Source organism: Nannospalax galili, unplaced genomic scaffold, assembly GCF_000622305.1.
Source record: "Nannospalax galili isolate Female #2095 unplaced genomic scaffold, S.galili_v1.0 scaffold685, whole genome shotgun sequence".
Taxonomy (NCBI): Eukaryota; Metazoa; Chordata; class Mammalia; order Rodentia; family Spalacidae; genus Nannospalax; species Nannospalax galili.
In genome coordinates this window covers 1,725,076-1,751,169 of record NW_008353482.1, presented here as the reverse complement: position 1 = coordinate 1,751,169, position 26,094 = coordinate 1,725,076, and the positions used below count along the sequence as shown (strand labels likewise).

At 39.4% G+C, this 26,094-nt stretch overlaps 1 protein-coding gene and 1 pseudogene across 3 annotated transcripts in view; both read left to right on the top strand.

Moving 5' to 3' along the window:
• LOC103748066 (neuronal acetylcholine receptor subunit alpha-7) overlaps positions 1–26,094 on the top strand; it is a 147,564-nt gene that overhangs the window by 3,164 nt on the left and 118,306 nt on the right. The gene's annotated exons all lie outside the window — the stretch shown is intronic.
• On the top strand, positions 24,562–24,657 carry LOC115067270 (annotated as a pseudogene).

Here is a 26,094-nt window from a genome sequence, read left to right as displayed (position 1 = left end):
ACCCTGGCTGGTGTGGAACTCCCTGTGTAGATCAGGATAGCCTGGAACTCACAGAGATTCATCTGCCTCTGCCTCTGGAGTCCTGGAATTAAAGGCTTGTGCCTGGCTGCTGCCACTTTTGAACTTGGTGACTTCTTTTACAGAACAGAGTCAGTTTAATCTATTTAAACTGACTGAGCTGTAGCTGATTGAATGTGACTGTCCTAAGATCCTGGGCGAGAAGAAAGTTTTTATAGCAAGTATAAATAAATATGTAAACATTTGTATTCCATCCCTACTTGGCCTTCTCTGGTTTTGAAATGGAGCCAGGTCTTTCTTACTGAAATCTCAGCACTCTGGACAGAGACACAGATTCTCCTTAGGGTTGTGTGGGTGACAGTCTTGGCCAGTCCAATCTCTGTACAAATTCAGTATTGGGGTCATTTTGCTCATTCAGACCTGCTGCTCTACAAATCACAGTTGACCGCCCACATCTTAATATTATTCCCCAATTTTTAGCATGGATTTTCTGTCTGGAGTGACAGGGAGATGGCATGTGGTGCTTCATAATTTACTTTCTCTTTAAAAAAAAATTTCTTTACTGAGTTTTTGTGCATTTCATTTAATAGATTTTTAAAAATTTTATTATTTTTATTTTATGTGTATTCGTGTATTTCCTGCATGTAGGTAAGAGCACCCGTGTTGTGCAATGCCCACGGAGGTCAGAAGAGGCTGTTGGATCCCCTGGGACTGGAGTTACGGGACAGTTGTTAGCTGCCATGTGGGTGCTGGGATTTGAACCCCAGTCTTCTGCAAGAACTACGAGTGTTCTTAATCATGGAGACATCTTTCCAGCCCCCCTATAATAGATTTTAATCAAATTTAAACCCCCCTTGCTCATCCATGCCTCCCCATGGCTCCTCCCCACCAGATTTCATGCATTCTGTCGTATGTTAAGTCCTATCCAATCAAACATTTGTACCCAGATGTCCTTTGGTGCAGGTTTATCCCCTGGAGTCTAGTCAGCCTATTTGGAGTCACTCCCTTAAAGAAGATCCTTTTACCCTGCTGTGATCAGTTTCTTATAGTTCCTTGGCTAGGGTTGGGGCCTGCTGCTATGCTGGGTTTTTTTCAGTTGAGTTGGCATGGGTCTTGTGCATACTGTCACCATTGTGGCAAGTTCATATGAGCAAGTTACCAGATATCTGAAAGCCCCTGTTTCCTTATGTTCATGTACCAACCCTGACTCTTACAATCTTTCTACCCTGTCTTCCACAATGGCCCCTGAACCATGGGTGGGTGAGGTTTCATATAGGAGCCCTCTCCAGGGTCTCTTGTTCTGCAGTCTCTTATTCTCTAAAGATTGGCCAGCTGTGGTCTTGTTTGTGCATTACACTTTGTTGTATGAGGAAGCTTCACTGGTGAGAGTTGTATTAGTATTCTCTCTACCCCCTGTTTCTCTATGTTCCATGAGCTTTAGGTATCAAGGTTTCACTGTAGATGTGTCACTTAGGGCTGGGCAACTCTCATACATATATTCTGTGTGTGTTACCAATTGTAGAACTCTGTAATAGCCTCTATCTGTTGCAAAAAGATTCTTTGATGAGTGGTGTATGGTATATTTGTCTGTAAATATAAGGATCCTTATTTAGCATACAATAAGAAATCTCATTTGTCTAGAGATATGATACATATGTTTTTCTCTAGGATTTATGACTTTCCAGCCATGTGTATTTGGCTATATTTACAGTGCCACTTGTGAGTTCCCTCCCCTTGAGGGCTTTAAGTCCAATTAGATAGGTTCCTCCTGTCTGGCACTGTGTTTCTTGTTATATGACCTTCAGTTATGTACATGCACTCACTTTCAGATACTATATTTTTATTTTTCAGGATTTTTTTCAGTTAATACATTTCCCTCTTTTTTTTTTAATACCACTTAAGCTTTATCTCCCCTCTCTCTCCCTCTCTAACCTCTCTCCTCCTGCCCCAGTTTAAGTACCCCCATTTTCTCCTTGATAATACCTGTATCCCCTTATACCATTCTCTTATTCTCCTTTACCCCCATAGTTCCTTGTATGTCCTTCCCTACTCCTTTCCATACTTTATTGTTTCATGAGAGATTGCTCCATTGGTTTATTCATCGATGTTTACTGGGCTCATAGTGTGGGCCTTGCTAGGTTCTGAGAGTTTACAGATGAATAATGTGTTAGAGGTCACACAATCTGGCTATCGGGGGGCTAAGAAGTGAATCTAAGATTTCCACCTGTGATAGAATTCAACAGAAGTGTGTAGACTGAGGGCTGCAGATCTGCATAGGGAAGATATTTATTTCCAAGGACAGTGACTGGGGTGGTTTCAAAGAGCAGAAGTCCTTCCTTCCCTCCCTCCCTCCTTCCCTCCCTCCCTCCCTCCCTTCCTCCCTCTCTCCCTTCTGTCTTTCTTGACTTTTTGAGACAGGGTCTCCCTGTAGTCCCGCTGGCCTGGAACTTGCTGTGCAGATCAGGCTGGCCTCAATCTCATAGGGATCCACTAGCCTCTGCCTCCCAAGTGCTGGAATTAAAGGTATGTGCCATCACGCCTGGTTGGAGGTTGGATTTCTAAAAGTGAGTAAGACTTTTCTAGTTAGAAAAAGTAGGAACAGTTTCATGGTAATGGAAAGAGAGAGAGGAAAGAGCAAATGTAATGGGGGAGAAATATCTCCAACAAGATGTTTCCATAGTATACTGGCTCCCTACCTCAAACAAGATAGTTTCATGGAACTTTCCTCTTTGTTGATTTTTGCTTCACGTTTGGATGCAATAATTCTCAGAAAATTTAGTATGGTTATGTTCATTGAGAAATTCCAAAAATATTAATCAAACTACAGATAATTTTGCCAACCTTTTTGCTGGCCTGTATTCCTGAAAAACATCATAAGATTTTTCTTTGGTAGGAGATGCTAGTGTGTAAGATATCTTCACTACTCTGCAGAGTTACCATTTTTCCCTGTACTCTACCTAAGTGTCAGTCTGAGAGGGTATGAGGAGTTAGCATGCCAGGAGTTTTGCAAACCTGTAAGACCAGCTTGCCAGAGCCAATTTTCCTAGAAAGGGAGACAATCCAGCGATAATATTTTTATTAAATCCAACAAGTATGAATTATAGATTAGAATGAAAAAAATGCATATGTTTTAACGACAAAACATGAGTTTTCAAAGGAATTTCTGTACCCACTGTGGTCTGTTCTAGTTATTTGGCAGCTCCTTGGTAAAGCATTCAGTAGAGTGGGAAGGCATGGTGAATTTCTAAGTAGGGGTGGAAAGTGCCAAGATCTGTACAAGGTACAAATGCACTGATCATGGAAATAGTTAGAAAGGATAGGCAGTTTGGGAAAGTGGATAAGGAGAGCTTTCTTAGTTCATTTTATGTTGAGGTAAGAGAATAGCTGAGACTATAATTTATAAAGAAAAAAGGTTTGTCTTGGCTCCTGATTCTGGAAGCTGTGAAGTCTGAGAGCACAGTCCTGGCATCTGCCCAGTGTCTAGTGAGGCCTAGGTGCTGCTTGAACTTGTAACAGAAAGTAAAAGAGTAAATGAGAACAAACAGAAGAGGCTAGACTGCAGGGGCAGCCTCGGGTCCCATGAAAATTCATCCATTCCCCCTGAGAAAGGCATTAACTCGTGAGGACTCTGCCCCCCCAGGACCCGTGCACCACCTCACTAAGACTCACATTCCAACACTGTCACATTAAAGAATTAAAGTCCTAGTGCATGAACTTCTGGGGGCACACTCAAAGCTTAACAAGGTGTCACACTTAAGATGGGCTTTGTGGGAATGTGAAGGAGAGTTTCAAATGATTTCTTCAATATACCATCTATGATATATAAACATCACATTCATAGATCAGTTAGTTCAGTGAAAGTTCCTCCATTATTCCTAAGTGAGTGCTCTCACTTATGGTGATGTTGAATTTGCCTCATGGACTTTGTGCTGGGCTGGGAATGAGATAAGGTACAGGAAATCATTCTGAAGCAGTGCAAATGGAGGAGTCCAAGTTGGCAACGGCTTTCATGATAGTTTTCCTCTGATGCCATTTAGTCAGTCAACTGTACCCATGCATCCAAAGGCCATCCTTACTGTTCATTTGCATAAAATAAATGTGCAGGTATGAAAGCATGTCCAGAAGGAAGGTGTTTAAAATGAATCAATATGTCATTACACACAAATAGAAAGCATATAATTATGAATGAATAAATTTTAGAATTTTATGGACTTTGGATTGCAGAGCTAGGTTTTTGGAAGCTTTATTCACAAGACAATGGAACTTGTAATACAATTAGACTTTGCTCTTGTAGAAAGCAGGTGTAGAGCTCAGTGTCCTAAGGGCTTGGGGCTTATCTGGTCTTTTCTTTGATCTTCTTGCTGTCCTTCACAAGATTTTGTGTTTTTCACTTACTGGCCATATTTAAAATGCTACTACTCTAAATATTATATTACTTATAATATCACACTCCTACAGCATTTTAAGAAGGAATGACCAATGGTGTGAAAATCAGGTCATCTTAATTTATTTTAAAGCTTTTCTTTTCTAGAGCAGTTTTAGGCTCACAGCAAAACTAAGAAGGAAGTGCAGCGATTTCCCATCTAGTGCCTGTCCCCCTCCCCGGTCCTCCTTTGTCAGTATTTCCTCTACAGTGGTACGTTTCTAAAGCCTGTGAGTTTGGCTGACATGTCATCATCACCCATCAGGCCATAATTTGAAGTAGGGTTTCAGTCATGATGCTGTGAATTCTGTGGAGTTGGATGATGTATGATGACACGTGCCTACCATTAGAGCATCACAGAGTTGAGGCATTGCTTTACAAATATTTTTTGCTCTCTGTGTCTTTGCCGGTGTCCTTCACCGTAAACCCTGGCAGCCACTGATATTTTTACTGTGTGTATAATTTTTTATGTTCAAGGGGCTGGGGAGATAGCTCAGTAGGTAAAGTGTTTGTTATGTAAACAAGAAGACCTGAGTTCAGATCACCAGAACCTAAATAAAAAACCAGGCACAGTGGTGCCTGTTAGCCCAGCACTGGGAGGGTTGGTAAGAGACATGTGGATCCCTGAAGCTCTTTGGCTGACCATCCTAGCAGAATCTATGAGCTTCAGATTCAATAAGAGACCTTGTCTCAAAAATAAAAGGGAAAATAGAGAGTGCCACTCATTGCCCTCCTCATAAGTGTGCATGCCTGTACACATGTGCACACACCTATACTAACAAGTATATACACCACACACAAACACACACCATGTCAAGAAAGTTCCTTTTACTGAATGTCATAGAGTCATCAGTATGTAGCCTTTTCAGATTTCACTTCACTCAGTAACAGGCATTTAAAATCCTCCACTTTTGTTTTTCATGGTTTGATAGTTCATTTCTTTTTCATGTTGAAAAATACTGCATTGTGATTGCAACATCTTATCAGTCTGTCAGTTGAATTACATTTTCTTTTCCTTTTGGTTTTTTTTGAGACAGAGTCTCCCTGTAGCCCCAGTTGACCTGGAACTCACTGTGTAGACCAGTATGGTTCAGATCTCATAGAGATCAGCCTGATTTTGCCTTGCGAGTGCTAGAGTAAAGTATATTTTATTTACTTCCAATTTTGCTCACTATGAATAAAGGTGCTGTAAATATCTGTGTGCAGTTTTTTATGTAGATTTATATTTTAGAATCCTTTTGGTAAATACCAAGAAGGGCACTTGCTGAACTAATGGTAAGAACTTGTTTCATTTTATAAGAGCACTTAGATATATCTTCTAAAGTGTCTCTATAGTTTCACATTCCCTTCAACAGTCAGTGAATATTCCTGTTGTTCCCCAACCTTAGCAGCATTTATTATTGTCAATGTCACAGATTTTGTCTGCTCTAACTGCTGTATAGTGGACCCTGACTGTCGTATTTTGTACTTCTGTGGTATCTGATGTGGAGTATCTTTTTCATGTACTTCTTTGCTATCTGTTTTTCTTTGGTCATTTCCTTAGTGAATTTTATGAAATTACTGTATGCATTTGAGTAGCAGTCCTTTATCAGATATGTCATTGTTTACATGTATGAGCCTATATTGCCTGCATGCATGTAAGTGCACCTATGTCATGCAATACCCATGGAGGTCAGAAAAGGATGTCAGATCCCCTGGAACTGGAGTTATGGATGGTTGTTGGTAGTTCTGTGAGTGTTGGGAGCTGAACAGGGGTCCTCTGCAAGAGCATCCAGTGCTCTTAACAGCTAAGCTGTCTCTCAAGCCCCTTAAATTTTTAAATTTTATTTTAAAAAACTATTTATTTACTATTTTTGGTATATGAGTGTTTGCCTGCATGTGTGTAAATGCACCCGTGTTATGCAATGTCCATGGAGGCCAGACATGTGTTATCTGCCATGTCAGTGCTGGGTACAGAACTGGGTCCTGTACAAGAGCAGCCAGTTCTCTTTACTGATGAGCCATCTCTCCAGCCTCAGAAAAACTTAATTTTGATGAAACCATCCTATCAATTATTTCTTTAGTGGATGGTGCCTTTTGTGTTGTATTTCTCCTTTGTTCTATTTTGTTATATGCTAGGATGTATACAGTTTCAGATTCACTTAGAGCTGGTCCACTTTTGAATTATTTTTGTGAAGGCTATAAGATATATATATATATATATATATGTATTTATATAAATATGTATATATAAAATTTGTACATGGATATTCAGTTTTAATATCACTTGTTTAAAAGTATCTGTTGCCTGTGTTCTTGTGCATTTCTGGGTCTGTTCCATTGATTTGTCTTGTCTTTTTACCAATACTCTACTTCCTTGATCTTATAGCGTTAATGTAAGTCTTAAAGTTGGGTACCATCACTCCTCTAACTTTGTGCTTCTTTGATGTTGTGTAGACTCTTTTGGATCTTTTCTCTGTGTAGAAACTTTAGAATTAGCTTGCCAATATTTACAAAGTATTTTCTTGGGATTTGTTTAATGATTGTTTTGGATTTTATCCATAGATAATTGTGTCATCTTGTGCTGGATAGCTTTAGTGTCCACTTGACACACCTGGGTTGAAGGAGCCTCAATTGGGAAATTTCCTCTATTGGACTGGCCTGTGGCCATGTCTGAGGGGCATCTTCTTGATGAGAGATGGTGGGAGGGCCCAGCCCACTATGGGTGGTGCCACCCCTGGGCAGGTGGGCCTGTGTTGCATAAGAAAGCAGGCTGAGCAGGGGCAGGGAGCAAGCTGATAAGCAGCATTCCTCCATGGCCTCCTGCTGCCAGGTTCCTTCCCTGAGCTCCTACCTTGGGCTCCCAGATGAATTGTGACCTGGGATATGTAAGCTAAATAAACCCTTTCCTCCCCAAGTTGGTAGTGGGCAGAGTGTTTTGTTACAGCAATGAAGAAACAAACTAAGACACATCTGAAAACAAAGACAATTTTTATTTCTGTTTTCCCAATGTGTGTATTTTTATTTTCTTTTAATGTCTTATGCCTTAGCTAGAAATCACAGTATGGTATTGAAAAGGGGTGATGAGAGAGGAGTTTTTGGCTTCTCCTGATCTTAGCAGAGAACTGTTGACTGTCTCACGATTAAGTATGAATTTAGCTCTAGAGGTTTGTCCATAGTCTTTACCTAGTTGAGGACTATTCTTCTGTATTCCAAATTTACTAAATGGTTTTTATTATGAAAGAATATTGGATTTTTTCAAATGCCTTTTTCTGCATCTATTCATATGATCATGAGATTTCTAGGAATAAACCTAACCAAAGACATAGATGTCTGCAATGAAAATACTAAATCTTTAAAGAAAGAGATTGAGGAAGACACAAGGAAATGGAAAGTCCTCCCGTGGTCATGGATTGATAGAATTAATAATGTAAAAATGACCATCCTGCTAAAAGCAATTTATAGATTCAATGCAATGGCAATCAAAATCCCCATGACATTTTTCACAGGGTTAGAAAAAACGGTGTATCCCAAAAGTCATGTGGAATTACAGAAAACCCCAGAGAGCCAAAGCAATTTTGAGTACAAAGAGTAATGCTGGCTTATTACCATACTAGATCTCAAACTATATTACAGAACCATAGTCATAAAATCAGCATGGTACTGTCACAAAACCGACACATAGATTTCTCTTCTATGGCTGGTTGATATGATGGACTACACTAATTGAAATTTGAGTATTGAACCATCTTTACATATCTGGAATAAATCGCATTTGGTCATGGTGTATAATCCTATTTTTATTTTGTTATATTCATTCATTTTGCTCATATTTATGGCTGATATTATTCATATTTATTTATTTTGGGGGTGGTGCACCTACCACAGAGCACATGTAGAGGTCAGAAGGCAACTTGTGGTAATTGGTTCTCTCTTTCCACCATGTATCCCAAGAATTTAACTGAGGTTATTAAGTTTAGTGGCAAACAGCTTTACCTGCTGAGCCATCTTGCTGGCCCTACTGTTGAAGAATTTTATATCTGTATTCAGGAGTTGCATTGCTTGGTGGTCATCTTTCCTTGTATTATTTTTGGTTTTGGTATTAGGACAACATTATTTTCATAGATTTAGGAAATATTCCTTCTGATTTTGCACTCTCAAAGAAATAACAGAGAATTGGTACATATTCTTACATCTGAGCCTGATGTTTTCTGTTACTGAAGACAATTAACTATTGATTCAATTTCCTTAATCAATATTAGTCTATTCAGATCTGTTTTTCACATGTAAATTTTGAGAAATTCCTTTCAAAGAAGCGTTCCTTTCATTGAGGCTGTTAACTTCATGAGCACATGCTTATTCCTGTGATAACTTCCATCATTTTAATGCCATAGTGTTGGAGTAGTGGCCTCTTTTGTTTTTTCATTTCATTTCTGATAGTAATTTATATCTTCTTTGTTTTGTTGTCTTGGCTAGAGGCTTATGGATTTTATTGATCTTTTCAAAAAGTCAGAGTTTTGTTCATTTTCACTATTGATTTTCTATTTTCAAATTAATTTACTTCTGTTATTATTATTATTAATATTAATTATTATTTCTTCTCTATACCGGATTTGTTCCCCATAAAGTAGACATATTATGGATTTTATGTATTTCTTCTGTTTTAATGTTTTACTCAATGATATATATTTTTTAATGTTTAATGTTTTATTCAGTGCTATAAATTTCCTTCTAATCACTGAATTTACTACATCTTACAAAATTGGAAAGTTATGCCTTCTTTTTTTTAAAATTTAGTTAGATATTTTACTGGTTTTTGAGATTTCATTTTAAATCATGTGTTTAGAGCCATGGGGTTTGAATCTGTGTGTTTGGGGGGGTCTTTCCAGGTATCTTTCTGATTACTAAATTCTAGTTTAAATCCATGGTAGACTGAGACCCCTGTGTGATTGCTATCCTCTTAACTGCAGTACTTTATGGCTAGAATGCCTTCTATTTTCTGGACTGTCCCATGTTATCATAACAATGTGTATTCTGCTGTCATTTTATGGAATGTTCTATAGATATTGGTTATATCTAGTTTGATGAAGATGTTGAGTTCAATTGTGTCCTGACTGATTTTCTGCCTGTAGCACATTTATTCCTTTGTCTTTTTCAATGTTCTTTTTTTTCTTTATTTTTATTAAGCTTTTGTAATGTCATATAACAGTTCTTAATCAAATTTAGACTCTCTCCCTCATCCATGTCTCCCCCATCCTCCCACTGGACCTCATGTATTCTGCCATATGTGTTAAGTCCTATCCAGTCAAATATTTGTACCCAGATGTCTTTCAGTGTAAATTCATTCCCTGGACTCTATTCAGGCCATCTAGAGATTGTATGTAAGGCATACGCTCCCTCATCCAGTAGCAGTCAGTCTCTAATAGTTCTCAGTCTAGTGCCACACGCTACCCATTTCTCTCTTCCCCTCTGGGCCCTTGTTTAATTGAGTTGGCATGGGTCCTGTGCTCAATGCCATCATTGCCACAGGTTCACATGTGCAAGCTTCCAGTGCCCCGAAAGCCCTCTGTTTCCCTGTGTTCATAAATCAGCCCTGGCTCTTACAATCTTTCCACCCCCTCTTCCTTAAAGGTCCCTGAGCCGTGAGGGAGGAGGGGTTGAGGTTCAATATAGGAATCCTATCTAAGGATACACTCTGAAGTCCCTTATTCTTTAAAACCTGGGCAGTTTTTGCCTTCTGTGTGCATTGCACTCTGAAGTGTAAGGAAGCTTTACTAGTGAGAGTTGAAGGACACATTAGTTTTTCTCTCTACCCCTTGTTCCACTATGTTCCATGAGCCTTAGTTGTAGAAGTTTGACTGTAGATGTGCCACCTAGTACTGGGTATCTCTCAGATGTATATTCTCTGTGTCTGACCAGTTGTGCAATTCTGCAGTGGCCTCCATCTGTTGTAAACAGAAGCTTCTTTGATGAGTGGTGTATGGTATGCTTTAGCATATAGTAAGACATTTTATTTGTCTAGAAATATGAAAGAGATAGAATTTTTTCTAGGATCTTTGTCTTCTCTTGCCGTGTGTATTTGGCTGAGTTTACAGTGCCACCCATGAGTCCTCTTCCATTGAGCGGGCTTTAAGTTCAATTACATAGCTGTATGTTGCCTCCCAGATAACAGTGCCACTACTACACTAATAGAGGTAGTTTGCTGTGCCAGTCATTGCGGTTATTAGGCTTTAGGACTGGGTTGGACCACTGATTGTTTTTCTCCCTTGGCAGTTTTCATATCGTCATCTAGCATTATAATAGCCACATTTTGGTTAGAAAGCTTCCAGGTCAATTCCTGCTCATCGTTTCATGTCCTTTATCAGAAACAAGTCCTGTCTTCAGCAGTAGAGTCTTATCTACTAGCTGGGAGATAACCAAGAGGTTTGGCAACAGCCTGTGTTATTTTGGGAGTCTCCTGGACCACCCTTAACAGTCAATCAAAGGGAGGTATCTTCTGTCTGGCACTATGTTCCTTGCCAAGCAGCCCCCAGATATACATATGCACTAATAATGTTCAGACACTGTATGTGCATTTCTCATGGGGTTTCAAGGGCCTCACATTTCTTTCTGGGTTTCCTATCCACCCAAGATTCATTCAACTCTGCTCTTTTTCTTTCCATTTGGCCTCTCTCCTCCCTCCCCAGTCCCAGCACCCCATTATTCCCACCCTACCCCCAATAACATCCCCTCCCACTGTTCCCCATCTCCTGACTCTCCCCCATGTCCCCTTGCATATCCCTCCCTCCTCTCCTCCCTGCTGAACACTCCCACTCTCCCCCCATAACATCTGTTCCATACTATCCCCCTCTTTTGGGCTCTTTCTGTCCCTTTACCTCCATGTTCCCTTTCCATTTTCCTGGCTCCTGCTGTTACATCAGGATATATGCTCAAATATATGGGCTTGGTGCTGCAATCCTCAAATAAGGGAGAACATACACCACTTAGTTTTCTGAATTTTTGTTACTTCATTTAGTATAACAATCTCTGGTTCCATTCACTTATCTGTAGAGTTCATAATTTCATTTTCTTACTGTTGAGTAGAATTCTATTCTTTAAATATACCACATATTCATAATCCATTAGTCAGTTGAGGGACATTTAAGATGTTTCCATTTTTTAGCTATTGTAAAGAGAGCAGCAACAAACATGGATATACAGGTATCTCTACAGTATGATGATATATGCCAAGGATTGATATAGCTGGCTCATATGGTAGGTTCATTTTTAGTTTTTTGAAAGTTCTTTACAATGCTGTACATAGTGGTTGCACGAGTTTGCATTCCCACCAGCAGTGAATGAGCATTCCTCCCTCTCCATGTCTTCTCCAGCATTTGGAGTCTTTTGTTCCTTTGATCTTAACTAGTCTGACTGGGGTAAGATGGAATCTTAAGAGTGGTTTTAAATCTGCATTTCTCCAATTATTAGGGATGTTGAGCACTTTTTAAGGTGCTTTTTAGTCATTTTTATTTCCTCATCTGATCACTCTCTGTTCAAGTGTATCACCCATCTTTTTATTGGGTTATTTTCTTACTTCTTTGTATTTTGAGTTCTTTGTATATTCTGGATATTAATCATCTCTCAGATGTGTAGCTGGTAAAGCTTTTCTCCCACTCAGTGAGTTTCCTCTTCTCTTCTTTGGTTGCTTCTTTTGCTGTACAGAAGCTTTGTAATTTAATGAGATCCCACTTATTGATTGTTGACCTTAGTGCCTGTGCAGCTGGTGTCCAATTTAGAAAGTCCTTTCCTTCACCTATGTCTTGGAGGGTACCACCCCTGTTTTCGTCTATCAGTTCCAGAGTTTCCGGTTTTATATTGAGGTCTTTGATCCATTTGGAGTTGACTTTTGTGCAGGGTGAATGATAAGGGTCCAATTTAATTCTTCTGCAGGTGAAGATCCAGTTTTGCCCGCACCATTTGTTGAAGATGCTGTCTTTTCTCCATTGTGTGTTCTTGGCACCTTTGTCAAATATCAGGTGGCTGAAATTCCACGTACTCATGTTTGGGTCTTCTGTTGTCTTCCATTGATCTATGTGTCTATTTTTGTGCCAGTACCACGCGGTTTTTATGACTATAGCTCTGTAATAAAATTTGAGATCTGGAATGGTGATTGTCCCAGCATTATTCTTTTTGCCCAAGATTGCTTTGGCTATCCGGGATCTTTTGTGAGTCCATATGAATTTTAGGATTATTTTTTTCAAGGTCTGTGAAGAATATTGTGGCTACTTTTATTGGCACTGCATTGAATCTATAAATTGCTTTTGGCAAGATGGTCATTTTCACCATATTGAGTCTACCAATCCGTGAGCATGGTACATCTTTACATCCCTAGTGTCTTCATCTATCTCTTTCTTTTGTGAGACAGGGTCTTGCCCAAGGTAGCTCTCCAAGTGCTGGGAGAGTCCTCCTACCTCAGCTTCTCAGGTGCTAGCTTCTTACTGTTTCTAATAAAGGAGGGTTAACTTGCAGCTTATAAGTTTTTGCCTCATGTAGTTTGATGCTCCACTTTTAGGCACATGCATATCAAGAACTGTTGTGTCTTCTTGGAGACTTGACCCCTATCATTACACAGTTGCCAATTCTATCCTTTTTCCTGATTTGAAGCTTAGAATTAATACATCTTTCTTTTGTTTACTATTAGCATGGTATATTTTTCTCCTTTCTCCTTTTATTTATGCCTTTATATTATTGTGTTTTTCTGATAGATAATAACGTGGAGTCTTGTGTTTTCATCTACTTGGAGTATTTTCTGTTTTTAAGTTGGTGTCTTTAGGCCACTAAGTTTCAAAGTGATTGCTGAGAGATTCCTATATATAATTTAGTTTTCAGTTTTCGTATGTTACACCTCTTCCAGTTCTCCTTCTGGTGCTTAGATATTCTGTCCTTTTTTATTATTTCACCTTTTTCCAATTTCTAGTCATAGCCCAAGACTCAGGGAGTCCTTCTTCAGTGGTGTCTTCTTTGCTAATAGACCTTTGCGACTCACTCATCATTTTTCCCGATTTTTCATCTCTAGCATTTCTCCTGGTTCTTTCTTAGAATTCTCATTTTTTTCCACTTTTTATTGAAATTGTGTGCATTTGATACAATAGATCCTAATTCCTCCCTTATTTGTACCCCCATAGCCCCCTCCCCCAACATTTCATGCATTCTGTCATGAAAGGCCAATTGAGTCAATCTGTGCTCCCCAGCTGTCCCTCAGTATAAATTCATCCACTTGTATGGGGTGTGCCACCTCCATTAGAGGCTTTGCTTATTGATCACAGTTGTTGTAAGTTTCTGGTATGATCATTTCAGCCTCCCAGCACTGTCTGGCCCTCATGCTTTTCTCACTGTTCAAACTGTGTCTTTTGCCTTTTTAGTACATTTCCCCATATTTTCTTACAGCCACACATGATGGACTGGATGGAGGAGCTACAGTAAATTGGCCTTTGCTGATATGGTGTGATAGGAGAGGAAGTGTTTCTTGGTATTGTGATCAGGCGGTAGGCATTTGTTGAGCTTTTGCCTCTGGACTTGAACCATCCAAATTCAGTCATTTTCTTTCTCATTAGGTGGAACAGACTGGCTAAGGCTGGCTGGAATTGGCATCATTCTGCCTTTGGGTGGACATTAAATAGAAGAATTTCTGTTGTACTGCAAAATGCTCCCGACTCTGGAAGCCAGAGGAAGATTTTCTTTTACTTTCCTGGAGAACCTGGTCAGGCATCTGAATGTAACACCCCAATTTTATGGTGGGCTCCTATGACCAGATATCTCTGTAATTTAAAATTGTCAAAGTTTTCTGCATTGATCTTCAATAATATAGTTACCACTCCTATGCTCCTACCCTGATCTCCTTCCCACAGTGGCCCTTGCTCTGAGTCTGCTCTGGCAAGCTGTGACTCCCTGTGACCTGGGTCCTTTCCTTTCTTATGACTCCAAGAAGAATTGTTAATTTTCAGTCTGTTCAGCTTTTTATTTCTTGTTTGGACACAGTGGTGAATTCCAAACTCATTACATTCTGGACTAGAAATGTGACCTAATAATGCATTTATAAGTGGAATTTATTAAAATTATAAAAGAAATATATGCTTTGTACAGCAAGCCACATTAAATTTAAAAAGGGCTGGGTCTGGGGGAAAACCACCCAATCACTATTGCCCAGGGCATTCTGGTGCAGTTTATGCTGTCTCTTCCTCATGTACATAGAGAAATATTTAAACATTAAAGTAGTGAGGCATCATTTATGATACCTTAATCAATATTAACCAGCATTAATTTCAAAGATATGCAAATAGGCCAAGAGTAAACAGCTCTAAGTTTAAAAAGAAAAAAAAAAAAACTGTTCTCTACTCGTCATTATGCAACATCACTGAATATTTAACCCCAGTTCCCTTTAAGTTTAGAAAAAACTTTCAATTTGTTTTATGTAAATGATTCATGATGTTCCTTGTATGAAATGCATAACTGGGGTTCTAAGGTTTGAGCATCTTTTTCTTTTTGTTTTTTAATGGGGGTACAACTGGGTTTAAATTGGTTTTTTGCTATTTGCCTGTCTCTTATTCATTATCTTTCTCATTTTATGATTCCAGTTTTTCCTTCTTTCAGCTTGTTAGTCATACATCTTTTTTTCTTCCTACAGTGACCTAGAGACTGCAGCAGGAATCCTTGACTAATGAAAGTCTGATGAAGGTCACAACTCTTCCATACAGTGTGAGGATGCTGGGATACTCTTTTCACTTATACTTCAATTTCACAATCTCAACTTATGTGCTATTATATTGTCTGTCTAGTTTATTTCTCTTGTCTATTTTATTTCTCTTGTCTATTTTTAAATTCTTCAAGATTACTATCATTTTTTTTTACATTGACATACCCTTTCAAATTTGCTTACACATCTATATTTCTGCTACTTTTGGTCCTGTCTGCACCCCTCACTGCCATTTGAGAAGTTTTCTTTACTCCTCTTCAGTGCTCTCTTTTTTGTGGGCCTGGAAGTGGCAAAATCTCTTATAATTTATTTCTCTCTAAATATATTTATGCTACTTTCATTTTGAAATGAGATACAGAATCAGGGTTGGTAATTTGTTTATTCCCCACTTAAAAAAAACTTCATTATAGTTATTCAATGTGTGTGTGTGTGTGTGTGTGTGTGTGCGTGCGCGCGTGTGCATGTGCGCATGTCCTGATGTGTGCATATATGTGATTGTATTTGTGTGGAGGTCATAGGACAACTTGCAGGAGTTAGTTCTCTCCTTCTACCGTGTGGGTCCTAGGGATGGGATTCAGGGTGTCAGGCTTGGCAGCAAGCACCTTTATCCACTGAGTCACCTCATTGGCCCTGTTTCCCGCTTTTAACCCATCACTACATTATTTCTGATTTCTGTTACTTTCCTAGAGGTCATCTGGATGCCTTCTTTCTCCTTGAGGTGCTTAATTCTTATTTTCTCTTGTGGCTTTAAAAATTATTTGCATTCTTTTATTTTTAGCAATTATATGTCATAGATAAAAAAATTGTTCAATTAGTTCAATTATGTAGCCCGGACTACATAGTGAGTTCCAGGACAGCTGGGGCTACAAGGAGACCCTGTCTCAAAAAGACAAAAAAATTGTTCTATTTACATGTTTACCTGCTTGGACATTATTCATTCATAATTCTATTACTTGGTTTCTTTCATAAATTCTGGATAGTTTTTACCAAGTATTCATTCAAGTGTGGGTTCTGCTCTGTTTTATTCATCACTCCATTTGGATTGCAGTTGTGTGCTTGAAACTATCACTTTATGCCATATATTTTGTCTGTGAGCACTTTTGTCACCTAGAGAATGTCTGGTAGAGTCTTGAGACACTTTTGCTTGTCATAGAGTGCTACTGATGTTCACTGGGAAGAAACCAGGGATGTTGCAGTTTGGAGAATAGCTCAGAGCAGCAAGGATGCGCCTGGGCTGGGACGGCCATAGTGTGGAGGTTGAGACTGCGGTGCTCCCAGCGTCATAGTCGTTCTGTATTTCCATTACTCTGTCTCTCCATGCTTCCCTCAGCTGGTGCTCTTCACTGTGTTCAGCCACTGATTCTCTCCTTGTGTCTAGTTGTTTTTCCCATCTGGTGACTTGTTTTTAAAGTTTCAAATATTGCATTTTCACTCTCAATTTTGGGGGGTTTTTCTTAGATTTTGGCTATTGTTTGCTAGTTTTAAAACTTTGGCTACATTAGTAAGAATCATTCAGAACCTCTAATTGGCAGCTGTGGTATTTGAGATGCCCCATGCTTCTGTTTCTGCTGTTCATTTTTCCTCTGGTAACGTGGTGCAGTAACTTGGTGCCTGCTCTTTCTAAGCAAGGTGGTTCTGTTGTTTGTTCTAGACAATATAAAAATATGGATAAATCCTAGGGTCTTGAGAACTCTCAGTTCTTGCTTGTACTTTCCTCTAGACAGCAGCCAGTCTACAGACACCAGCAACCAATATTCCTTTATTCATTTAGAGGCTGGGGAAAGGAAAGGCGGGCTTTGGTCCTTGTAGAGACTGGGCCTTGCACATTCATTCTGGGCTATGACTCCAAAGAGTTTCCGATGATGTTCTTTCTCTTCAGTGAACCTTGAACTCCTATTTAATCCATGTTCCTCTTTCACGGTGCCCTCAAATATTGGTTTTATAGGCATTTTTTTAAGGGAAACAACATATGATCCTGGAATAGTAACCCAGGTCCTGTTGTTCCCTCAGGTTTCCCTCCCCTTTTAGAGTATGCCATTGATTCCTCACCACCCTGTCAGTTATCTGATGTCCTCAAACACATGATTACATTCTGTTCAGTTTTTCTAATTTGTACTCAAGGTCTGGTGAGGACCATTTTTTTTTTTATAGAGGACTTGAACTTGTAAATTAAGCCTTGTTTATTCTGCTCCTTTGCAATTGACTCATGTTTATTATGGCAGAAATTTTATATCTCTAAAAACCTGTTTATGAGTCTAGGAGCACAAGCCTCCACAATTCTTTCAGCATTATAGCTGAGGATTATGGGCACTTTTACTGCAGCAGTCTTCTTAATAAATGATAACTTTCCAGGCAGTCTGAGTGCATTCCCCAGAGCTTCAGCTCTCTTGAAGCTCCCGCTTCACCCCTGACATGCTGTTAAAGAAAGAGAAATAGTCTTATCGTGGGGCAGCGATGATGAAAATCTATGGTCTACTGTTGATTTATTTTAAAAATCAGGATTAGGTGTTTTACAGAAAAGACAAAACCATTTGGTATCTTTTTGGTTGGTGATGCTTGGAGTTAACGCCAAGGCCTCCCTGAGATGCACCCAGCACTCATTTGATGTCTTCTAATAGCTGTTCCCTTGCTGTTCACTTTAGTGGTATCCTTACTCACAGCCAACACCAGCTCTTTTAGCAAATGCAGTCCTCAAATATGGAAAATTTTGTGTGCGTGTGTGTGTGTGTGTGTGTGTGTGTGTGTGTGTGTGTCTGTGCCTGCCATGTTTCCCTTACATTTGCCCTTGGCATGCACTGACACATAAAAGCAGAGAAAGGCATCACAGAATGCTGTTTTTCAGATTCCAAGATGGCAGGATGGAAGTTACAACAGAAACCTGAAATCACAGCTCCTGGCAGGCCAAGCCAGTCAATGAAGACTAACAGGAAATTAAATAAGGGATTATATGAAATCCAGGATAATGGGTTGAAAATGAACAGATGACTGGGCAGGAGGAAAGACTGGGAAAGAGGCTGACCACAGGTTCTGTCAGACTGTGGGTGGCAGGCAGGATGGAATTGAAGTTGTCATGGCTAAAGAAAGCCACCTCTGAGAGCAGCTCAGCATGGGACCTTGACTCTTGAAGCACTGAGAGCAGATTTTCTGTAAAGATTCCTGCCTTGAGTGAAAGTGATGGTGTCTCTGCTCCACAGGGACAGCATGCAAGGGAAGGAAAATTCACCTGCTTTATTCTCTAGAGAGAAGGCAGGTGTTAGGTAGCTTTCAATTTGGTTTCATGTTTTAGAAGTGTATAAGGAGTTTCTAGCCTAATGTATCTATTCTAAGATCACATGGAATAAATTATGTTTGGTGATTTTGATTAAACAGATTAGGCTCCCTGATAGCCAGAGTATATTTCATTAAATTTAGCTTGATAAAATTTGCAGTTTCAACCACTAGCTAGAAAACATAGTTTTCTATTCCATGAAGACATTTTATTGATATTTCAAGTAACCTTTACTAACCAGCTATCTCAGAGGCACATATTTCATTTCGAAAGTGATTCCTTAATCCTATTTGGAATCTTCACATTGCATTGTAATTGGTGTGTACAAGTGTGGTGCAATATCAGAATCCACTCAATGGTTGTCACCAGGGGACCTTCCTAAGGTCCCACCACCCAGCCCAACTATTCTATCCTCGAGGGTAAAACTCTTAGCTTCATTTCAAGTACGAGGGTTTAATTGTCCCCATCTCTGGAACTTCTTTTAGTTTTATTTTTTCAGTACCAGGGATTAAAGCCAGTGCTCTGCAGTCTGCATACCTAATCCCCCTCCATGGAGCTTTAGCAGTTTCTGTTCCTTTAGGTCTGGCTCCTTTTGTTCAATTTATTTTTGTGAGTCATTAAAGCTGTTGCCTGTAACTTCACTTTATTCAATTTTATTATACAACTATAATAAGATTTCTTATTATATTGATAGATATCTAGATTGCAGATTTTCTCTGTTATAAAGAATACTGACATGGATATTCTTTCAACTGTTTCTTTGAGATTTACATCTATATTTCTAAAAAGCTTGGATTGTCACTTTTAGGTTTAAAGTGATGCCCAACATATAAAGATTTCCCAATACCGAAGGTTTAATTCCCCATTCAGTCTGCAATTCTCTGCCACACAGTTATCACACTTCCTCGTTTCCTCCCACATTTCCCCAATAAATTACATAATCAATTTTGGTTAAATTAATCTGCACTCTTTATACAAAAATCTATGAAGTCCCTGTCCATTTCTGATCCATGTGGTAGACAGTGGTTATATTTATTTTCCTTAGAGTTAGGACTATTGTCATCTCAATGGTATAATCACTCTTTCCTCCCTGACTCTCCTGTTGAAGTGTAATTTTCTCCCCCTATGCTTAGATACACGTGGAGTCCTATCTTTTGTGTTCTTAGAGCCCTCTTAGATGCTTTTCATCCTGCTTGAAAGCAAATTATTTGTTTCCTGGGCCTGTCCTACAGCTGTCACACTGGGACTGTCCTTCATGATTGCTCCTGTTAACAATTCTGACATCAAGTGGGTGTGCTGCAGTCGCTCTAACACTAACCACTACCCAGTTAGCATCAGATCTCATAAGTTATAAGGCTGAGTCTCTGCAATGACAGCCTTAGTCATATGCTATGTCTTTCTGTGCACATGGCTTGCATTTCTGTCTGGTTTGGTCATGGATGTGGGCTTGCTGTGTCAGAGGGTGACATGTTTCTAACTTTTCAGATGGAGTCCAGACAGTTGAGAAGAGTGCTTGCCTTGTTGCTCTGTGTGGTCACTAACACTTGGTGTTTTCAGTCTTTCAGAGTTGGGACTTGGGCTGAAGCCTAAAGGCAGAGTCCTTGCCTGTCATGCCACAAGCCTTGGGTCCAATCTTCAGCACCAAAAATAAGTAAATATACCATTCCAGTGGGTGTGTAAATAATATTTCTTGTGATTTGAATTAGCAGTTCCTTGATAACTAAGGCGAGAACATTTTTGTTTTTTCAAGTTTTCATTTATATATATGTTTTGAGATGCATCCATTTATGTCTCTTAATATTTTTTTCTGTTGCTTTGTTTTTTAAAAAAAACTCACTGACTTGTGTGAGCTGTCCTGTCTTAAGAATTTGAAACTTTAGTGTCTTTATTTTGTGCTGCCATAACAGAATACTTGAATGTAAGTAATTTATTAAAGGTACAAATTGATTTCTCACCTTCCTGGAGGTTGGAAAGTGTCTTCTGTATATGCTAACATGATGGAGGGCCTCACATGGCCTAGAGTGAAGAGAAAAAGAGCTAGAGGGCAGGGACCTGCTCCCAGGAGGATGAACTTACTCCTGCAGTAAAGGCATTGAATGGTCTATTTAGGAAGGTGGAACCCTCATTGCCTAAACACATTTTGGCACCATCTTAATTGCAATTTCGTGTGTGTGTATTTGTGTTCCTTTGCACATGTGTGTATGAGAGTGTGTGTGCATGTTTGTGGAGGCCAGACAATATGTTGGTGTCTTTCCTCAGAACCTGTCCACCTTTTTATTTTTTTTCCTGAGACAGAGTCTTTCATTGGCCTGGAATTGGCCAAGTAGGCTAGGCTGGCTGGCCTGGGAACCTGAGATAACCACCTGTCTCTGCCTTCCCAGCACTGAGATGACAAACTTGCACCTACACCTGGCCTTCTTTTTTTATATGAGTTCTAGGGATTGAACTCAGGTCTTCATGTCAAGGCTACTTTACAATTGAGCTCTCCCTCCAGCCTCCAAAGGCAATTTTAGCATGACATGATGTTTGTCCTTTCTGAATCTCCAAACAGTAGCTGTTAGGTATGATTTGCACATATCTTCTCAAATGCTAGCTTGTTGTTTTAATTTTTAAAATGTCCTTTCTTGAGTCTGGAGAGATGACTCGGTGGTTGAGAGCACTGGCTGCTCTTATGGAGGACCTGGGTTCCATTCCCAGCCCCGACATGGTGGCTAACAACCATCTGTAACTCCAGTTCCAGGGGATCCAGCACTCTTTTCTGACTTCCACAGGCATTGCATGACATGGGTACACTTATATACATGTGGGCAATACACTCATACACAAAAAATAAAAAAAGTTCTTTTTTTTTTTTTTGCTTCAGTAAACTTTCAATAGAGGTATCTTTTGATGAACAGGAATTTTTAGTGTGATTCAATTGAAATCCTTTCTTATATAGTTATTGAATGTGGTGTCATGTTTTAAGCCTTTCCTTTACTCAAATTCTTGAAAATATTTTCTTTTCTATTGTTGCTGCAGGTTTAACCCAGGGCCTTACACGTAATAAGCATGTGCTCTTCCTCTGAGCTATGCCTCAAAGGCATTTCTATATTTTTCTTTAGATGATTGTTTTAACCTTACTTATTTCTGTGATTTCCTTCAGAGTGGTTTTGTACTTTGTGGTATACTTTATATCAATTTTGAACAGTTTTATGAAATCTTGACTTATGATTAATGTATTTTGTATTTTCAAGAATAATTGAAGGTAATGTGAGCATGTGACTGTTGAATTGTATTACACTTGGGCATCATATTATTCTTGATGACTGTGTCCAAATTGAAATTTCAATTATTAAAGAGTATATAATATGGAGAAAATGATTTGGTTCTGGGAGCTTTTAATATTCAAAGACATTGAAACAGCCCCCATCATTTAAAGAACTAACTGGAAAGAAGGGCTTATGATGTCTTGGCTCTTGTCCTAAGATGTTCAGTTGCTGTGCATTCCTATCACACAGCTACTCTTAACCTCTATTTCCCACTCTTGTGTCTATTTTAGTAATTTTAGTGGTTGGTGCATACTACTTTTTTTTTTGAGACAAGGTCTTCATGCCACCACACAGCTGTCCTGGAAATTGCTGTGTAGAACAGGCTAGTCTTGATTTCACAGACATCTGCCTGTATCTGTCCCCTGAGTACTGGGATTAAAGGTGTGTGCTACCATGCCTGCCTTCATATTTTTTAAATTAAAAAAGAAAACATGTACACATGAGCACCACTAAATGGACTCAGTAAATTATATATGTATGTATATTTATAAATATATGTATGTATATGTAACAATAAGAAACAAAGAAGAAGACAAGCAATTTTGAGGGAGTGGGAGGGCATGGGAGGAGTTTTACGGGATTGGGAGGGGTGGAGATGATGCAAATGCAATGCTCATATATAATTCTCAGGAAATAAAACAATATAGTAGAGAAAGACAAAATAACTACTGGTTGGGTTTTCCAGATCGAATCCAACCTCCTCTTTGACCTAAACTCTCAGCATGACTTTCATTCTTATGTACAGCTGTGACTGATAATGAATTAGCTTTAGCATATTTGAATATTATTGTTTGGATTTGTCATCAGTTGGTAACTATTTAGTGACCCTGGTTAGTTCATAGCCTCAGAATCATGGAATCCATTCTTCGTTAACTGAAGAAATGGTGCAATTACACTTGCAGTTAGATTGCACACCTTGAAGGAGGACTGCCTATGTGCCAAGAGCCATTGGAAAGGAACTTCCATAGGCAGTTCTTAAGGCATAACCAGAATCACTGATGCTTATTCTGTAACTGCCAGACTAGAGTGGTTCCTGCTAATAGTGTGATCATTTGACAAATCAACTGAAATGAGCATATTATGAAACACTGGGAGGGCCACTGTATGACTGTTACCATCACTTAACATTGTGTTGTCTATGTTGTATTCATACCTCATGTCCTGAATTACAGAAAACTAAAGTAAAAATAATGACATTTATTTATTTAATTTGTGTTCGTGTGTATGTATGTCTGCAAGTGCCATGGCATAAATTCGGAGGTCAGAGAAAAAGTTGTGGAACTCAGTTTCCTCCTTCTATCATGTGGGTCCTTGGGATAGAACACAGATTGTCAGGCTTGGTGGCAAGGGCTTTGCCTTACCCACTGTGGTGGTTTGAATGAGAAATGTCCCCAGTAGGCTTATGGATTTGAACACCTGGTCCCCAGTTGATGATGCTGTTTGAGGAGGTTTAGAAGGTATTGCCTTGCTGCAGGAAGTATGTCACTGATAGGATTAAGAGTTCAGAGCCTGGTTCACTTGCAGTTGGCTCTCTTTGCCTGTGTTTGTAGTTGAAGATGTGAGCTCTCAGCTTTCAGTTCCTGCTTCCAGGCTTGCTACTCGCTGCCATGCCTCCCTGCCATGATGGGACTCTGATTCCTCTGGAACCATAGTTCTAAATAAACTCTTTTGTCTACAAGTTGCCTCGGTCATCTTATTTTACCATGGCAACAGAAAAGTAACTAATACACTGATCCATTTCAAAGATGCTTTTTAATTCTTTGATTAAAATATCAAATGAATGAAATGCATTGTTTGAATAATCTTATTTTTAAGTGTGGCTTCATTACAAGTTTTATACAAATTAAAAGTTGCACTTGACTAGATAGAGAAAGAAACAGTGTACGAACAGGCAGCACTCAGAGTCAGAAGAGGTTTGGAGAGCTCTACCAAGCCGGGGGCTTCTAGAGGCCCAATGCAGAGGTAAAGAAGAATCACTTGATTGGCTGTAAGGAGGTATTTACTTTATTAGGGCATGGTCTGATTAGCTGGTTAGCTCTGATTGTCTGAAGATTGATTGAAACTCAACCACTTGATAAACTCCTGTGTAGATTTTAGTTTGTGTCTTAGCTATGTTAGATCGCCATTTGTTATGTAAGAGCTAAAGGCATGCAGACAACCATAGGCCAGTGGACCCTTATCTAATTAAACAACTATATTAGAGTGGTGATATGATCTGTAAGTAGCATTCATTAATTAAGTCTAGTGGCTCATGAAAAGATAGAGATGGATTTTGTTTTTGATAATTGTGATCTGATGCTGAAGATAATCAAAAAAAAATTTCCCAAGTGCCCTGGCATATCAAAACCTTTATAATATCTGAACTTATTTCAAAGGCAGTCTTTGTTAGTCTTTGTTTGGTGTAGCTTAACTTGAAAAGCCTTGATTTGATATTCATAGCTTATGTGTATTCAAACATTTTATGGGTTTTAGAAAATAGTTAGTAAAGGGCTGAGGCTGTAGCTCAGTGGTGGAGTACATACATGTTTGCCTGAGGCCCTGGATTTGATCCCCAGCACTGAAAACAAGAAGCAGCTGATCAAAATCTATGGGAGAGTACTTTGGGGCCAGGTGTGTTGGTGCATGCCTTTAATCCCAGCGCTCTGAAGGAAGGGCAGGAGGATCTCTGAGAGTTCAAGCCCAACGTGGTCTACATATTGAGTTTCAGGCCAGTCAGGGCTACATAGCGAGATCCTGTCTGAAAACAAAACAAAACAACAAAAAAACCCCCCACTTTCTTAGAACATGTAAACTTTCTTGTATGGTCCTTTCTTATAAAACACAGGATATGAGATTGCTTCGACAGCACATATAGTAAAATTGGAACAATACAGAGGAGATTAGCATGTGCAAGGATGACATGTAAATTCCTCAAGCATTCTGTCTTTAAAAAAAGAAAATACAGGTCTTGTCTCCCTAGACACCTGGGGAACCACCACTGCTTCCTGATCCTTTGCATCCAGACCAACTCAGTTCCTTCTCAGGTCCCCAGAAGCACTTTGGACCTGGCCCCACCCTCACCTCCCTCTACTTTGCTGGGCCTGTACGACCGACCAGCCTCTTTCCTGGATGGCGGAGCTGACCTTTCCTCTTCCTGATCCTTTGCATCCAGACCAATCCAGTTCCTCAGTGCAGTCCCCAGGAGCCCTTGGGGGCTGCTTCCTCCCCCATCTTCCTTTGTGTCTATGGGCGGCATGGCCACCAGATGCCCTAGACCAGCATCTTTCCTGGGCCTGGCTCCCAGACCAGTCCAACCCCCCAAATTCCTGAGGCCAAAATCTTTCCTGGAGGGATCCAGACCTTAGGAGAAAGCCTGAGAGCATCTGATCCTCATCTGACTTTGACCTCTGTGGGAACTCCTGAAGACAAAAGCAATCTGGCCACTCCAATATAAAATCAAAAGAGAGAACCAGAAGCTTAGAGGAACCAGTTTTTCATGCCCAAAATGTAAACCACAAAGACAGACAAAGTTCACAAGAAGAAGCAGACCTAAACTTGAAGGCTTGAGTCTCACACAAGAATCAGAATCTACAAAAGAAATTCACATGTCAAAATCACAGAGAAAAAATCATAACATGAAAAACCAAAATAACATATCCCTACCAAACGAGACAATGCAGGACATGGAACTCAAAAAACAATTATAAACATGATAAAAGAATTCAGTGAATTTAAAGAACACACAAAGAAATCAAAGAACTGAAGGATGATAGGGATAAACTTCTGAATGACTTCAGAAAAGAGCTAGAAATATTGAAGAATACTCAGGCTGAAATGAAGAAGGAAGTGAAACACTCAGTAAGCCAATTAGAAATGACAGGAGAAAGCCTCACCAATAGGATGAACAAGATGGAAAACAGAGTATCAAGATTGGAAGATAAAGTGTATGAACTGGACCACTCAAGCAAAGATTATGAAAAATTTAAGAAATCACAAGAATGGAATATGCAGGAATTGTATGACACCATAAAAAGACCAAATTTACGAATCATAGGCATACAGGAAGGAGAAGAATCCCAAGATAATGGCATGGACCAGATCTTCAACAGAATTGTGGAAGAAAATTTCCCAAAATGAAAGACATGCCCATACAAATACAAGAAGCATATAGAACACCAAACAGGCGGGACCAGAAAAGAAACTCTCCACGGCACATCATAGTAAAAACACTAAAGTAAAACAAAGAGATAATACTGAAAGCTGCAAAAGAGAAACAACAAGTCACATATAAAGGAAAAGCCATTAGGATTATAGCTGACTTTTCAGTGCAAACTATGAAAGCTAGAAGAGCCTGGACCAAAGCATTCCAAGTTTTAAATGACCGCAC